Source organism: Micrasema longulum, unplaced genomic scaffold (genome assembly GCF_059751315.1).
Source record: "Micrasema longulum isolate JH-2025_06_02 unplaced genomic scaffold, ASM5975131v1 h1tg001172l, whole genome shotgun sequence".
In the NCBI taxonomy this organism is placed as follows: Eukaryota; Metazoa; Arthropoda; class Insecta; order Trichoptera; family Brachycentridae; genus Micrasema; species Micrasema longulum.
In genome coordinates, this window is record NW_028278359.1 from 111,390 (window position 1) to 125,688 (window position 14,299).

Here is a 14,299-nt window from a genome sequence, read left to right on the forward strand (position 1 = left end):
TTCTATCAATGTTCCTTCCAAAGTTTTAAGAAATAACCCTCTTCTTCACATACCTCTTGTTTCATCTAATTATAGGCAAAATTCATATTTGTGGCGAACTTTTAATAATTTTAATGTACTAAATAAATCATTTAACATAGATTTATTTGAAAATAATCTTAATAACGTGCGGCGTTTGCTTTCAAAATAACTCGTAGTATTTTTTTTCTTTTCTTTTAAATTTACATTTAATTACTATTCATTTTATGTTCGAGAATCTTTTTTAACTTACTGTGATGCTACTTGTGAAAACCTGTAATTGGCTTATTTGTTATTTGTTTTGTTATATAAATATGATATAATTATAGCTGTTGGTTATCCAAATAAATAAAATAAAAAAATAAAATAAATAAATAAACGCAAATATTTTTTTTCGCAAAAAAGTTGTGAAAAAGTTTTTCTGTATTTAACTAGAACATTTCATCATAAATATGCGTATTTTAGTTATTAAAAGTATATCTGTTGCTTCATAATTATTTTAAAAAAATATAATCGCTAAAATAAAACACGGGAATACACGCTTCCGCTCACAATTGTAACCGACTTAAGCAACAGATCCACGTGTGATTTCACAGTGTTTTTTGTTTCACTCCATGAAAGCAATTTTTGGATTGAAAAACACACTTTAATACACAATTTATCAGTGTGTGAGTTAAATATATTAAGAATGCGGTTTAAAAAACTTTACACATTCTACTTTTTTTCGTGAATTTTGAATTTGGTTCCACAATGCGACGCTGACGACCACTCGGGAGAAAGCTTTCTTATCCTTAACAGTGCAAAACAGCTCCTCCGCAGTTCTAATCCTGGTACATGTTCGCATGTTTCGAAGCCAGGAAAGCTGTTTTCATCTGACCCTTCTACGTCTCTTTATCTTCCCTTTTATGCCAAGCAGAAGTATGGCATATTACAAACACTTGCTGTACGGGCCGCTTCTATTTTGCAGTTTATCTCTGTGTCGAGGTCTAGATTCTCAGTGATGATACTGCCCAGGTACCTGATAATAGATATAAATGTAAATATTGAAAACGGTAAACATTTAACTGAACATAATTAACCATTATTTTACAGGTTTAAGTGCGTTCTATCACCACATTTTTTTACCTCGAGTGTCTGGCCACCCTGTAAATTATACTATCTTGTTGTATGTGTATGGGTACAACGGGCGTTAGCTAACCACAGCTTACACCCTTAAAGAAGAAACATGCATTTAGCAATGACGTATTATTAAATAGACACGTTGCTAGGGTAAAGAAAATGGCGTCTAAATTCGTGGGTAGTTGACGGACTTTTATCATGAACAGACGTGATGCTACGCATAAGTATTTAGTTGTGTGCACAGATATATTAACGTTGTGTGTCATGAAAAAAGCTTCGATTTCGAGGAACTTTACAAAGGCCATTTTGTTTTTGAAAAATGTTTCCAATTGGCTGCTGCACATCGATAGGGACGATGTTGTGAATCATTTTAAAGTTAGAGACTAGTAAAAATTGACCAATCTGCTTTCTTTTAAGACTTTTATTTGCCCATTATATCGAGATATTTTGATGTTTTTTCATTTTTGTATTCTATAAACTAGTACTTTCTGTTATTTGACATACTATATATTACGAGTACACTTATATGTTTTTAATTTGTATAAACCACTTTAATTTTCTCATCATCAGAAATGAAACTAACTTATTATTACACGCGTTGCTATTTATATTATAATTTTTTTTCACGAAAGAGACAGAAAAATGAATGAAATACAGAGAAAGAAGATTAAATGAAAAATAACAGGGTTGTTTTTAAAAGAGGACTAAAGTTAAATTTAATTAATTATTTATTATTTGAAGTTTTTTATTAATTGCTTTACTAATTTCTAATCGTTCTTAATTGTCTCAAACCTCGAAACCGGTCGGCGCGTAACTCAAAATTAAAGTGATTTATACTTTATAAACATATAAATGTAAAATGTCATATCACAAAGTGAAAAATGTTTTTGATAACAACAACATATTATTAATAACCTCTATTTCTTACTATAGAGTTAGTTCATTGAGACCATATCTCAATTTTTATCATTTCAATTATGTTTTTGTATTATTTTCCATTAATTTTATTTATATTATTATTTTGTGTATTTGATAATACATGTAACTAAATTCCTATTTTTAAAAATAATATTTATTTTCTTTTATTTTTTTAAGTTTTGGCATTTTATTATCTATTATTTGTATACTTTGTTTTTTTGGATTGTATTTCAAATGCATCACATGTTATTATAATTAAATGAAGTATTTTTTATTGTCAATTATTATGGCTTAACACGGACACAGTTTGAAAAGCCTAAATAAATTCACAAATAGGTAAACGAGTGTAATTTTGAATGAATAGATTAATGAGTTTTTTTTTAATGTATGTCGAATCTTTGGTAATAAGTTGCTTTTTAATAATACAAACGAAAGAAATTTGTATATTTCTTTGTAACATGAATAATTGCAAGTGTATCGTTATCCGCTATCTCTGTTTTTTTTTTTATTGTTGAGGACAACGTTATATTTTCTATATTTTAAATTTATTTATTATAATTCAGTAGCATTTACTTATAGTGTTTAAATCATCATCATCGGACCCTTATTTGCACCTCTAGTGCATAGGCCACTGCATTTGTATACCAAATACAGCGTATCTTGATATTTTTTTGCAACACGAAGGGACAATGATATATTCTTGTGTAAAGCACCTCTTTAAATAAATATTATTTAGTGGTTAAAACGTAAGAAACTGCTTTTATTTTCTAAAATCTATTTAGAAAGATGTTTTTTATTCTAAAAAAATACGTTCAAGCGTCATTGAATGTTTTTTAAGGATGTTCTTTTGTAAAAAAATACTTTGAGAGTTTTAAAGTTCTTTTAAATGGAAATTTTCCAGAAAATAAAAGAATTTAGGCATTATGTAAGGAAAGTGGACGAAGTGGGGTACTAAAGGCGCAAGAAAAGTTGGTTAACTACATTTATCAACTTGTTCGGAGTAAATTAATAGTTTTCTAGGCAAACTATCTCGAATTTTCAAGTTTATTAAAGCGAGGCCTAATGGTATGAACTAATTTTCTCCTTCCGATACGAGATGTATAAAAAAACAGTAATACATTGACAGACATCTCAACAAAGAAAAAGATTTTCTAAAGGAGAGTTTTGCTCACTATTGTCTTTAAAATGTAAAATGATTAGAATGACAGTTGTCAGAAAAACTGACGACATAACTTTGTAGTAACGTCTAAGGAGTAATTTATATTGACACACGAAAAATCATTCGTATTTGGTGAGTTAATTTATTTTTTTAATACAATTCTTGACATATAGATCAACATATATATAAAAAATTAGCATTCTAACTAAAAAAAACTAAAATAAAACTAATTATTAACGACGTTCTTACTATGTTACATCATTTTGCAAAAACGTTAGAGATGGGACAAATTGATCAATGTAAATAGATCGAATAAAAAAAAACTTCGTTTGATAATGCTCACGAAAAAAGTATAAATTTCTTATTTTTGGTTAATAATTGTATTCAACACACTATAATAGGCTTGTTTTTGCGTTTTTTTTATCAATTTTCGGAAACAGAGTTTAATGTTTGCATGAACAAACTGATAAAATCAATTTGATCGGTCATGATCAGTGATCGTAATTTCCCATCACTCTTGATTTGAGTTTGACAGCTGTCATTCTAATCATTTTACATTTTAAGGACTATGACAAAGTATGTTTGTTCAACACTATTTTAAGTTTGCCCAATCGGAGGACATATAACAACATTTTAAAGAAAAAAAAGCATTTACAAGAACTTATCTAAATTAACGTTCTCTATCATTCACTTTTTACAGACAATAATCATACTTGCATGCACCAATGTCATGATTTTGTCGCATTGTAAACTAAAGACAAAATCTGGACTTTTGAGTGCAAGTCTTTTTACATTTAAACAATCACTAAGATAGACCAGATCTTGTCAAGTGGTACTAATTATTATTGATTATTTTGTCCTAGCTTCAATTTTCATCAGTTGTATTTTATTTTAATTGTATTTGTATTTATTATAATTAAATGTATTAAACATTGTTAAATAGACTTAATAAGTCTGTTAATAATTCATAAATACTTCAGAAAAGAGCTAGTTTACAATTTAGAAAAAATGCGATATTGCTGTTATCGGGTGCAGTAAGGTCAACTTTATGTTGTGCTAAAAATACTTGGCCACTTTAATACCAAAAACTGAAATTATCAGCTTTTTAAAATAGAGTTGATCACAAAAATGGCATTTTTTCAATTTGCAGAAAACACGCACTGCACTAGAAAAGTCTAACGGTATGGATGATTATTAATAACACATTCAACAGAAAACAGCCAAAGTCAACTTCAGCAATAAAACTTAAGTTACAATATTTTTTTACAATCAGCAGAAAACGTCCACAACCGTTGTCTGTTTTCAACATTATACCTGTCGTCAAAAATTGCAGATTTTCACTAGGACTGGCTGTATTCTACAAAATGCACATCTTATGTTGTGTGGTCAACCAGCTTTATAAAATCATTTAAAGTAGTCAAATATGTAATTAAATTCTTTTTTCTATTTAAAAAAAACATTCCAACTGTTGTGTGAAATTGATGATGCTCTCTATTCACAAAAGTGCTTTTATCTCAGTTTCACTTTTCTACAGCTGTCTGCCGTACTTATATTTTTTTTTAAATAAACAAAGCAAGTTCGACATCTTTGTAACTAAATATATCACAACAACATTTAATAAAATAAACTTTTCTCACACAAATATTTAAAAAAAACGTTTTTAAGTATGGAGGAAGGGTTGAATCTAGGACTGAGGGAGATAAAGTCGTTAACATCACATTCTGCTTAGATGATGCAACCAGTTCTAATGTTCACTTAGTGTATGAATAACAAAAGACCTTTTAGTGCTCAAATAAATTTGGAGGTTTAATTTTCTAACATAAGAAAAAATACTTTTATTCGACCATGAAAAAATCGTCGATGAAAAAATATTCCTGGAGACCTGTTGAGTTTCCTTTTGACTGGACATTTTCATTTCCTTTTCAAAATCTGACTAACAATAATTATACATAACAAAAGAACCGCCCTTGCGCGAAATACAAAGGAGACGCTAGCTGATGAGACTTTGCGAGTATTGCTTGCACTCTTCACCATGGTTTTAATTTGGAAATTCTTTATTTTCTTTGTATTTTCGTAATGATTAAGGAGGCGGCTCCAAGAACAATGTTTTTATAATGGCTTGTTTTGTGACACAGTCGAAAACAAATGGTTGTTTTGTCTTTTTGTAAATAGATTCTTGTTTTCATATTTGTTATACTTTTGAGTTATTACATAGATATAGAGGTACCTATACACTAAATGTCGCACTAATCACCCGTCTTGTGTTCCATTCAACGAAGGTTCCGGAACTGATCTTGTATTTGGTTTGAAATAGTGTTTTACGCGTTTAACACGGCAATGTTTGTAGTATGACTTCTCAAATACTTACACTCTCTAGGCATTTCTCCCATGGTCACCAGCTAACTAGATAAAAATACTGTACGGGACCGCTAAATTAATCTTTAAGTGAGAATTTCTACCTCCATACAGTATCTCAATGTCTTCCGCTATCTCAGTGTTGCAAGTAAGGGCCCTTTAAACCCAGTTGGTTGGGTGGGCTCTTAACAGCAATAACTCCACCAAGATGTCAAGTTAACTTTAAAGGGTTGTAAAAGATTCATCGACTCCCTCGCTCAGCCAATGAAAAGGGCTAATTACATATAAGTAATTTGTTAAAATATTCAGACACGTCTCAAATGATCATTATAACGGATACAAGGCTACAAAGATAGCGATAATTCAGTTATAAATGAAACAACTGATGAGCATGTTAATTAAAAATAATCGTTGGTTATAAATGGTACTTTCCGTTTATTAAATCACTCAAGATTACGCCAAGGTATTTATCACATACATTTCCTGGCCCGGGATTATTACTTATGTTATAAAATAAACAGCAGTTCTTAAGTAAATTTTGTTCCTCAGATATGTCTAAATATTGAACAGTACAATGTTGGTGGTGCGTCGTTGCGACAGGTTATAATATTGTTTGAGATATTTCACGAAACCAGCTACATATTTCTATATTATACCAACCGAAATGATCAATTAGGGGTGATGTGACTCATTGGACCGAAAGTTCGATGGAATCGAGTGGTGAAACATAGCGATGGCGTCATCTTAAAAAAGGGCGCGAAGGTCATCTCCGTGTTTTATTATTTTAATCCAAATTAATTTCAAACATAATTTGGAGTATGTCAAAATATTTGTAGGCATGGGTTAATTATTCTCCTCAAGAAACATTACAAGTTTGTGGTAAATGATAGCAGTAGGCTTTTTTTATGTCGAATTTCAGCAAAATTTAAAAAAAGAGATAAAATAAGAATAGTTTACTAAATTTTACTCTCGGAATTTTTTTTTAACAGGTACTTACGTAAGAAACGCTGTTATAAATTTCAGAATGTACCTAAGTAAATTTAACATTTTCTCTTCTTACGGACCAGCCTCATATTCTTCAGAATTCCATAATAAATCCATTAACTTCGTCAGTCATCCCTAGTGCTGAAAAACGGTACCCAAAAATCTTCCTTTTCCATCTTTATGACAGCCGGAGGATTTTTTCCTGGATGACTCCATTATGGAGATGCATTCTTCAGGAGTATATATGTACTTGTTGGCACATTTTAAGTTCACAATCATTATCACAAAAATTCTTTTCGTTTGGAATAGATTTTTTTACAATATTTCGTTGTATGAAAATAATTCTAACGTGGAAAATTCTGAAAGTCACATAGAAATTGAAAACGAAATCTAGTATCGTTGACATTATTATTTATTTATAAAATTTACAACCCATTCATATAATTTTTATATAATGTAGGCACATTACATTATTTATACACGGGTTAAGAATTGTTTCATTGTACAACATATTACGTAACATTGAGACGTTTAGGAAGAAAAGATATTCCCAACGTCAAACAAGGATTTATTATTCCATCAACGTTTCCAATTACAGCAGGAACAAATTTCTATTTCATTTTTCTGACATAAAACATACTAATGAGGTTTTTATTGTTTCCTCAATGTTTTACGAATCGTAACATGTACATAAGTATGTACGTTTACTGCTAAAAAACTAGTTTTGTATATTGTATTACAAATATCTATTCAACGCTGCGACTAATCTTAAAAAATCTCGCTGTGTTAAAATATGTTTGTTTAAACCTAACAATATTTTGAGTGTCCAAATTTTTCTAGTCAAGCACTGTATTTTATCCATTTTTTATATTGGTCTTTATTATTTCAATATTGGTGCATACTATTTATTTATTTTATTCTAATGATGTTACAACTCTGATATTTCATTAACGCTCTCTGGATTTGTACCTAGCAAGCGGTTAATTTTTAAGATTGGTAAGCTGCGAAAATTATGAAAAAATGTCCATAGCGGTAGTATGGTATATCCAAAAAAATGTATATTTTATATTTGATAAATAACGTGTAACAAATGGCGCTAGCGGCAAACAATTTTGGTTTAAATATTTTTTAATTTAACAAAAACATTTGATTAACAAATAAAAAAAAAACTTATTGCATAAAACAAGTACCTAATAATAAATAAAAAAAATTAAAAAAAATTATTTCGTTGAGTTTAATATCACTTTAAAATTCACGAAACGATATAAATTATACTTCAAATTATTCTTTACACATATGTATTTACTCTTAACACTATTCACTATTAATTCACTAGACACGTTTTTATCATAACTTTAATATTATTTTTTAAGTTTAAATAGGTGCTGAAGAGTAACATGTAATTAAACTGTCATCGTCTCCATAAAAACATTTTATTACTCGCATATATTTTATTTTTGTTCAGCGAATCTTTGTTTTTTAAAACCCACCAAAAGATTTACGAATACGCTCATATTAAGTATAAAAACGTCAGTTTGTAATATTATTTATTTTACAATAAACTTATTTTCAAACCACCGAACAGGACTTGCCAAGTATAATACTATTATAATCTAACGTTCTTGTTAAGGCATAATATATTCGTTCTCTTCCTCACGTATAACCGGTGCGTATAATGTTACCCTCCTTGCATGGTCTTCAGTCAAACAGTTTTATTTAAAAGAATATAAGCCATTATGAAGGAGTGTTGAAAAACTAAATTGAATTTAAGAACGCTGCAAGTTTCAACAGTAATTGTTAGTGTAATTTTCAAACGAAAATCTGAAATTTGGTGTATAAGGACGTAATTAAATGCATGTATTATCTTTGGCCGCGCAAGCTCGTATAATCCAGTAGTTATCATTTGGGTCGATAAAAGCGCACTGACTCGCTGTATGAAATGAAGTTTTAAACTAAATGTGATGTAAATTTACTAAAGCAAGAAATGCAAACGATGGCGTGTGATATATTTTTTTCTAATAATAATGGAAAATAAAACATTACTTTCTATGTCAAAAATTTGGTGAGCTGCAAAAAATCTGTTATTAGGAGAATTCGCCCCCGGTAACTAGTGAGAAAATAAGTTTTCAGAAATTAAAATAAATAAATAAATAATTAACCCTTAATCACTAACCATTCTTGGCGGCCTCCGTGGTGTAGTGGTCAAGACGCTTGACTCACGCACGGAAGGTTCCGGGTTCGATTCCCGGTGAGAACACAAAAAATATAAAAAAATGTGATTTTTCTCAAGCCTGGGTGCTCTATGATGTAATTCACCACTGTATTTAGGCCTCCTGGCCTGTTGTGGTGCAAAAAAAAAATCGATTCTCGACATGATTGATATAAAATATTTATTTTAAAGGGTGTTTTCACACTGAAATACTTCATAGCCACTGGACTGGTACCTGAAGCGTAATCTTATCTTTATGTAACAAAAATGATTAAGATACGCTACAATTGGTGTACCAATGAAGTACCCAATGCACCATTAGGTGTGGAAAGGGAATGATGACGATGAAATTAAGAACGCTCGATACACTTCCACTTATTCATTCGACCAATTAGCACTTTCACCCTCTATGGGCATTTTCGGATTGGTAAAATTTATACAGTGGAAGATTCATTCATAAAAAAACTAAATATTATCTTAAGTATAGGTATATTTAAAAAACATGTCAAAAGAGATACAAAACATATTATTATGATGAAACAGAGTAGGACGATGTTAATGAGAACATAATATGTTGGCGGGGTACAGTAAAGGAGGTTTCTATTCTATAAAAATATTTATTGTTTTATTAACGTATTACAACAGAAAAGAAGAACATTTTAGAGAAGGTAATATAGAAGTCTAGGCATCTACAGGGCTTATGATCTGTCATTGGCTGATTAAGGTGGCCACTTTAACACTGTGTAAATTGTTTATTGTTTTATTCAAATAAAGGGAACGAATAAAGGTTAGGTTTTAAATTCGATCTGATGATTTATAAAAAAAAAAAAATATTTTATTAAAGTCCGCCGCCAATCCGTGGAGGAATTTGGTGACCTTCCTGCTTGTTGAGTTTATGACTTGAGGGACCACAATAAATTCAGAAATTTTTTGCGAGACCTTGAAAACACTCAGAAGAGCCATCCAAAATCACCGGAGAGGAAGACTGACGAAAGGCGTTAGACTGCACCACGACAGTGCGCGCCCGCACGTCTCTTGCCAAACCGAGGATTTAATCGAAAATTTTGGCTGGGATCTCATTTTACATGCTCCCTACAGCCCTGATCTTGCACCAAGTGACTTCCACTTGTTTCCAAAATTAAAGCAACACTTGGGTGGACAACGTTTTGAGACTGATGAAAAAGTGCAGGAAGCGGTCACCAAATTCCTCCATGGACTGGCGGTGGAATTCTTTGAAGCTGGATTCCAAAAGTGGAATAGCCGTCCATAAAAATGCGTTGAAAAAACTAGTGATTATGTTGAAAAATAGTCGAGAAATTAAGCTTTCCAATGATGTATTTTTCAGTTCAAATAAACAATGCCTTAAACCTGAAAAAAATGGAGAACCTTATTTTTTACACAACCCTCGTATGTTCTGAATATTTATTCAAATAATTTAGTGACACGTGATAAAGCCATCCTCAGAATAGGTTGTCCTAGTGAAGAGGACTCTTGAATTGATTTTGTCAGGTTAGGTATTAGTAAAAAATAAGTAAAAACAATATGGTTGGCAATAATTTGAACTAACATGAAAATTAACGACGGAAAGCGGGAGTTTAATGATCCTATTTATAATTAAACACTTAAGAAAATTAAAACTTTTTGTTTAAATTACCATAAATTTTCGTGCAACTCCTCCACAAATTATGGGTGGCCAATAAAACAACAGTTCACCGTCTAATATCATGCAAATCTGTCATCACTCTCGCTTCGTCAACTTTATGCGCGGGCGTCCATCTTGTTGCCGTTCGGAAATTAAAAATGGCAGCCACCGTTTTATTATTTCGTGATTTGAAGGGCCGCGATTTGAGCGCTCATTTAATTTTAGCATCGCGCCCTCGGGGGCATATTTGTAAAGCTGTGAGTAGGGATGTAAACGACACATCGATATTTTTAAACATCGATACATCGGAAAAAATAATGTTGTTAAAAACAATACGGAATTGCAAAAAACATGTTTTCAACGAGTTTCGAATACTCAATACATAGGAATAAAGTTGTATAGAGCGGGGTTTGAACGTCAAACATTTGATTCGTAAGTCCTAAGCACTACCACGAGTCAACAATCTGCTTGAAAGCGATGTCGTTTTGTTTTTTATTAACGAATAAATAAATTCAAAATAATTATTTCACCGAACTTATAACGCAGACTGTTAAAGGAGCAGATATATTAAAAGAGTTGAAAAATTTATTTTAGACTTCCATAATCCAACCTCAAAGGTGTGCTCTGTACCTATCTGCTGAAATACAATATGAAGACTGGATAGAAAAAATATGGTAGATATTAGATTATATTTGTCTTTTTTCTTCCATTAACTTTTTTTATTGACTTATCATGTTTAAACGTAATTATACAGAAAGCAGCCAGTCCACAATTTCGAAAAAATAAGATCTTAGTGTTATCGGATGCAGTAAGGTCTATTCTATGTTCTGCTAAAAACTGCCAGATCACTTTCGTACAAAAAACTGTTATAATCACCTTCTGAACATAGTAGCGATAACAAAAACGGCATTTCTCAATTTGCAGAAAACCCCCACAGAACGAGAAAATGTTACGGTATTTTAAAAATCATAAAAATCGGTCAATTACGTAATTCAATTCTTGTTCGTAACATCAAAAAACTAACGCATTCATTGTTCATCATTTGTCAAAAGTCGAAAACATTCCAATGGTTGTGTAAATTCGATTATTCGCCCTTTTCAAAAAAGTGCTTTTATCTCAGTTTTACTTTTCCATGGCTGGCTGCTTTCTGTATAACTGCGTTCATTTCTTCCACCTGATTCAAAACTTTGTGACCACTTTGTCAATGACTGATGTTAAGCCGAAAATAGTTAGGCCGACAATATCTCAAATACAAACATTTGCAAATTTACAAACCCGCACTATCAAAATTAGTTGGTTTTTGGTTAAGAAATAAAGAAAAATGAAGTTTTTTTGTAACTGGTTAGATACGTCTTAATAATTTCACTCACTAAAAAAAAACGTAAAGTTACTTTGAATTCAATAATTTCAAAGAGATAATAGAGATACAAAAGTTTTGAAAAAGGTTTTTTTATATCTTCTTTTTTTCCACATCCGCTCCTAAGTGGAGCATGTGAACATCACCAGTTGCCTCCAGGAGATCCTTTTGCCAGCCAGAATTTTCGCCTCTTCCCACGTCGATCCAGCGCCCTTTAGTTTCACCGAATAAAGTCGAAAGATCGTCATCGACGACCTTCCAGGACGGCGTGAGCCCGCAGGTTTGAAGAAAATGCAACATGGTTATCCTTAAGCATGCACAGCACGTGCCTAAGCCAGGTCCACCCCTGCATCTTCAAGACGCCCGTTATAGGAGGCTGTTGGGTCCATTCTCGGAATTCAATATTAGTTATATAATCAAACCATCTAATATCTAATATTCTTCTCAAGCAATTACTCTCAAAACTCAGAAGTTTGGTGTTTTGAGCTTTGGTAAGGTACCAATATTCGCACCCACAAAAGAGTACTGACATTATACAAGAGTTAAAAATTGGCATTTAGTTTTGACCGAGTATAGACCAGAGTTTCAGACAACACGCATTATGTCAAAAGTTGCTCCAGCAATTCCTAGGCGGATTGCGAGCTCTTTGTGTATGCTTCCATTCTTAGTTATGTGAACTCCCAAAAATTTAAAGCTCTCAACTTTCTCAATTCTCTGTTCATTATTATAAAGAGGCTGATCAGAGTCAGGACAGGATTTGTTGCACATAATCGGAGTATTTTTAAATTGTTGAAATTTAAGGGATAAATTAATATCAACAATTATTTTTAATCTAAACTTTCGTTTCAAACATCGATGTCTCGTTGCATCGATGTTTTGGAAAGCGATTTACAACCTTAGTTGTAAACTAGGATTGTATAACTCCGGGTAGATTCGCCAGAAGTTATAAAGCCAGATTGTAGCGGGGTAGCGGTAAATTTTTATTTGACCATCTGTTATTTTTCCGATGAAAAATATGCTCCATAGATTTTAATTGGTATGTAAAATAATAATTTACATCATTATTTTTTTTGTGACGAAGCAAATACGGTGTGTTCTAAAAATGTTTTTTAATCTAAGTGAATCTAAAAAGTCGTAATTTATTTATCTTACGTTGACAAATGAGACAATTGACATTGTAGCCATGTACATATTGCCAATACTTTTACATTGTATTAAATATTTCTTCATTTTATTTTAAGTATTATATCTAAATAATAATCATCTATCAACAATATTTTGAGTTTGTTCAAATTTTTGTAGACAAGGACTGGATTCAACTCCCTGGGGAGCTGTTTATATTAACATATTACAACAGAGATGAAGAACATTTAAGAAAAGGTAATATAGAAGTCTAGGCATCTACAGGGCTTATGACCTGTCAATGGCTGGTTTAGGTAACCACTTTTCACAGTGTGTAACATTCACCATTCTGCCCATATTTGAACATCTATATTCCTTCAATTATTTCGTCTGTTGATGTCTGTGAAGTTAGAGAGCTGAAACCTTTATTGATGCGGGTGAGGTTGATAAATCCACCTGGTTCATGAAGAAGTATAAAAATTGAAAAATAACATTTCATGCTTTGCCTAATATGTAGGTAAAATAATTTAATTAGATGAATCTCACCCGCATAAATAAAGGTTTCAGCACTCTAACTTCACAAACATCAACAGATGAAAGAATTGAAGGAATATAGATGTTCCAATATGGGCAGAATGGTGAATGTTACACAGTGTGTAAAGTGGCCACTTAAACCAGCCATTGACAGGTCATAAGTCCTGTAGATGCCTAGACTTGTATACCACCTTCTCTTAAATTCATCTCTGTTGATTACAACATATTAATGTTAATTTAATATTAGGTCTTCACGGATGTTGCATTGTGATCGCGAATATGATAAATAACCATGGTGAGAAGTTGTTATCGTGTCGCTCATTGGTACGTCGATAGTTATTTGTGAAGTCCACATGTTCGAATAAGGAGTGGACGTAGAAAAGAAGATAATAATCCCTTCATCTATATTGACACAAGTTTATGTCTTTCTGAAATCATAAAATAATTCAATTAAATATTTATCTACAAAAATTTGAGCATGCTCAAAACATGCATTTATCAAAGTCGAATTTTACTGCCCATAAGGGAAATAGGCGGAGTTTTGTAATCAGAAACAAAGTTTAAAACTTGTACAGATAAAATAAAAAGATTTGTCTGTCTGAGCCCTTAACTTAGGGAACAATACCGTATGATTTCTTGAAGAGATCACAACTGGTGGTTCTCTGGTTTGACCATAAGGGAAACTTTTATCAAAATGGGAAAAAGTCAATTTAACTTCTAGTTCTTTCGATCGTTTGGGAATACACCCCTATTAGTTTTTCGTTCTCCACAAACGACTTTGCAGATTTAGGTATCTGCTTTGGCAAAAACAAACTTGAAAATTTGTGATTTTTTGGTTTGTACATATTATTTTCCCCTGAAACTCTTTAAATTTACCTAATT